Source organism: Callithrix jacchus, chromosome 7 (assembly GCF_049354715.1).
Source record: "Callithrix jacchus isolate 240 chromosome 7, calJac240_pri, whole genome shotgun sequence".
Classification (NCBI taxonomy): Eukaryota; Metazoa; Chordata; class Mammalia; order Primates; family Cebidae; genus Callithrix; species Callithrix jacchus.
This window is the reverse complement of record NC_133508.1, coordinates 139,992,860-139,997,632: the sequence shown is the minus strand read 5'-3', so window position 1 is coordinate 139,997,632 and position 4,773 is coordinate 139,992,860. Positions and strand designations below refer to the sequence as shown.

The following is a 4,773-nucleotide window of genomic DNA, read 5'->3' as shown; positions in this document are numbered from 1 at the left end:
CAAGTATTTTATAAGCTTTACATGAAGTACATGTTGTGATACTCTCCTTAGACATGGATTAATTCTGATTGTAACAATTAATGTGGAGCCAATAGGGGCTGGTGAAGGTGAGTCTTGAGGAGAATGGACATCTTTTGTAGAATAACTGCCTCTGGTCTGGTAGTTGCAAAATCTCTCATTCCTGTATCCACTCGGTGGTAAAAGGAGGATATTTTACTTGATAAGGAAAGTTTGTGGGAAATTGTGGGGCTTCCAGGCTTTCAGCTTCATCCTTTTCCTCCCAAAAGAAGGCTTCCTTCAGGATCCTTCTCCATCCCAATTTTCTTTTTTTTTTTTTTTTTTTTTTTGAGACGGAGTTTCGCTCTTGTTACCCAGGCTGGAGTGCAATGGCGCGATCTCGGCTCACCGCAACCTCCGCCTCCTGGGTTCAGGCAATTCTCCTGCCTCAGCCTCCTGAGTAGCTGGGATTACAGGCACGTGCCACCATGCCCAGCTAATTTTTTTTTGTATCTATAGTAGAGACGGGGTTTCACCATGTTGACCAGGATGGTCTCGATATCTTGACCTTGTGATCCACCCGCCTCGGCCTCCCAAAGTGCTGGGATTACAGGCTTGAGCCACCGCGCCTGGCCTCCATCCCAATTTTCTAACATTAACGTAAGAGATTTTGTGAAGGTTCATAACGAGTGTAGTCATTTACAATCCACACAATATGTTTAAGGGCTTACCAAAGCCACTATCACCTTCAAGGTCAGGGGGCTAATCAGGAAGAGATAATAATATGATCAGCCCTAGAGCCTTATTGGAGACTGCCTTGAGGAGCTGAAAGCAAAGAGAGCTTCAGCCACGGAACAAAGGTTGCCACTGGATACCACAGGAAGCAGGAGAAGAAGAAATATTTTGGCTTAGAGGCTTCTTTGTGTCCTAAAATCATCCACCAGTCCTCCTTATTTGCTAAACATACTAAGAGGCCATACAATGTATTACAGAAAAGAAGTGAGAAATTGTGGATAATTATCTTAAAGGTAAACAGGCAGTTGTCCGACATAATCCCATAACACATTTAGCCATCTTCCAGTGATAGACTATTAGGTTGTTTCCAGGATATTTGTTACGAAAAAGAAGTAATACAACTATAGATTTTGTGTCACATGTAAAAACTTTTCTCCGCTGTATATACTTAGGATAGGGTTGCCCCAGATTCACATTCAAAAAAATAGTGTGAAATCGTTGAATCCTTTCATTCTTTCTCTAACTCCACGAGATTTCTTGTTGCTTTACGTTCTTATCAAAATTTTGTACATCTGCAGGGTATAAAATTGTAAGTCAATTTGGTTTAAGAGTAGACAGTTTTTTTTTTAATTGCATTCTAGGTTTTGGGGTACATGTGCAGATCATACAAGATAGTTGCATAGGTACACACATGGCAGTGTGTTTTGCTGCCATCTTCTTCTTCACCCACATTTGGCATTTCTCCCCAGGCTATCCCTCCCCCCTCTTCCCCCCCCCCGCTGTCCCTCCCCTAGTCCCCCCAGTAGACCCCAGTGTGTAGTACTCCCTTCCCTGTGTCCATGTGTTCTCATTTTTTATCACCAGCCTACGAGCGAGAATATGTATGTTTCATTTTATGAACAAAAGTGTTGATAAAGACTTTTCTAGATGAAGAAGCCAAACATTTCAGAAACTATGAAAGTTTCTTAGTTATCTCTATAGACTATAAAGCCATGCAGATAACAGCAAGAATTGAATTAAAGACAATACTTAAGCAGATGCCACTGTCTTCAAAAAAAGGTAACTTGTTATCTGGGAATATCATAACATATTGTTTGAGTATTATATGCAATTTCAAGAGCAATGGGTTAGGAGGTATTCGTAAAATAAAAGAAATATACCAATTTCTAAATGATAATGGGATTTCTTTCTATTGGGAAAGAAGAGCCTTCACCAGAGGGCACACCGGTAGGCAAGACAGTGTTTTCAGGGGACATCAGGGTTCAGTTCAAGTGTAATATTGGGGAAAATACATAACAATAACAATAATAGGTGTAAGGGACCTTCGTATTGTGTTTTGGAATACACATAGTATTTTAATTATATTTTTAAATGACTTCAATCTATCTGAAAACAAATGTCTTATACTAATTTGCCTCATTTGAGCTCTTAAATTATCATCTTCAGGGCTTTTCAAAATATTTTGTTTAAGTTGAATAGAAGGATAATAAGTTTAAATACTCTTTTATTCTCGGTATTTATTTGAGAATAGTCAGGGGTCACATATGTTTTCCTCAAAACTGTATTGATGGCTTATTTTTGCAGTATCTCCAGTGCTATAGGTGAGAATTTTTTATTTTAAAATGCCCTAATTTTTTTTTGTTTTGTGCATATTACATCATTTCCTGTTTTCCTTTTAAAAACGTATTGCTTGTATTTTCATAAAATTATTTTCTTATTCTTGAAACATAGTAACATAATTTAATAATGTAATAGTAATTTTCCTAGACGTTAGTCTGCTTATATACATCTTCACTGGAACCATGTTGAAGCCTTTATCTGCAGACATGTTACATTCTTTGACTTTCTTTCTGTTGTACTTGTTACTATAGCTTCCATTCCATGAGTCTCCAAGGTCTCTCTAGAGAGCACCAATTCTCTAGGTGTATTTCTGTTTTTGATGTTCCGTATATATCTGTTGTGCTTGTTATTTTCATCAATTCGCCCCATCCTTCCTGTTCTGGGACATATTTGTTTTTCTTCACATCACTTTCCATAGTATCAACACTGTTATTTCCTTTTCCTAAAGTATCAGACATTTTCCCCTCTACTACATTTAATTTAATTTCAGTATTTTTCCTATCTCATCCATCTCCATTTTATTTCGATCCTATTCTCAGCCAGAATATTTGTCATATGTCTTTGTCTTATTCCACATTTCATCTGTTACATTGGATCCAAGTTATATTCAATTATATGAAAACACAGACAGATATATTCTAACATTTATTCTTTTTTCAAAGCCTCCTTTTATCTTATCCTTGAATGATATAACATCCATTTTAATCATTGTAGAATTTTTCCATAGGCTAAAAATGAAAATTTTTTTCTTCCATGTTTAATAATATTAATAATAGAAAGATCTATTCAGATATATCATTTGCATCAAATGAAAAATTTCTTCTGGTTCTCTCATCATCTAGTAGATAGCTGTTAGATTCTATTCTACATCACAGGTATGCTAATATAGTGCCCTGTTTCACACCTAGGTTCATGAAAACTTGACATTTGCCATTCTGACAGCCTAAGATGAAATGGTCAACCTAATCTTTACCAGGCTATAATTGAAGAAATTGCTTAGATTTTTGGGTCTAAAAATAAGAAAACTGAATAAATTTGAGTTTTAAAAATGTAAACTACAATGTAAATGTTTATATATTAATAGTCTTCCCTCCTTTACTAAACAATTTCTATAATTTTTTCTGACATTATTTCTTATGACAGAATCAAGAAATCAAAACTATAAAATCAGTAGCTAATGAACAGGACATTGGAGACTGCAGAAAAGATGCATTTCAAAGTTGACGAAAACTGGAACAAATGTTCATTTCCACCAGGATGGACAACAGGGAAAGAAATCAACAAAAGCAAGAGAACTAGCACATTTAGAGTTATACCTTGTAATAGTTGATGAAAAAAAATCAGAGGCAAATAGACGAACACTTATATATTAAGCATAAATTTATTTTGAAGTTTTCAACTTGCTAGTAATGCCCCCCTTCTTGGACATAGGGTGGCTGCAACACTTCAAGACATCACACGTAGGATGAAACCACTGTAAATCCATTTATTCTATTTCCCATCTACAGGTATTTTGTTGTAATTCAGTTGTAAATACATGAAACTTTTAGTGAAGGTGGAATTCATCTTAGAATACTCTTTAGTACAAGAATAATTTCTCAGCACACAATACATAGTACACTCTAAAATCAAGAACTCCATGAGCTGTTTTGTACATAGTCTCCTTAGTGAGAACTTAAGACCAAAAATGAAAGAGTTTAAGTAAAACATTTATCAATGTTTTTCCCTCCGTTTCAGTAATACACATACTCTTCTTTTTCCCAATCCTCTGGAGAAGACTGCTACAATTAACAGCTCCCCTCAATACACAGCATAAATAGTACCTGATCAGAAAACAAGATGCTTAGAGAAATGATATAACAAAGCTTAAAGTAACAGAAATTGAGAAACAAGAGGGAGCTAAAATAAATAGTACAAGAATAATTGTATTTATGATAATCTGATTTTATTTTCAGGGGATATAAGTGGAAATACATCTACTGAGAAATGTTTGAAAAGACATGAAACATAAGGTAAATCATTTCCAAGTCTTAACATTTAAACTTAAAATTATGTTCCAAATTTTAATAAAGGTCCTTGGAATCTAGAAGAGAAAAGTTTATGAAAACAGATGCAGCCATCCTGAGGAAAATTTTGTATTTACTGAACCTTAAATTATACATATTCAACAAACCAGGAACTCTGTGCTTCAGTATTTAATTTTGAATTCAAAAACTAAAATTTCAAACTATAATTTCTTCCCTATTTCCCGCTTTAAAATTTCTTTATCTAACAGATTATTTTGCAGATTGATAACTATTACGTGCAAAGAACTGTGGTGAGGGTTTTATATGAATTATCTAATTTTATGCTATTATAATTATTTGAAAATGTCATGTTGTATTAAGTCTAAATCAAAACTTTCGGATAGACGTAGAGACA

General features: G+C 34.7%; 1 long non-coding RNA gene across 1 annotated transcript; it reads left to right on the top strand.

Moving 5' to 3' along the window:
• The first annotated feature begins 925 nt into the window (after window positions 1-925).
• Window positions 926-4,245, top strand: LOC144577109 (uncharacterized). Its single transcript, XR_013520401.1, has 3 exons — window positions 926-1,025; window positions 1,597-1,791; window positions 3,496-4,245. It is a non-coding gene; the product is annotated as an uncharacterized LOC144577109 (long non-coding RNA).
• Window positions 4,246-4,773: the final 528 nt, after the last annotated feature.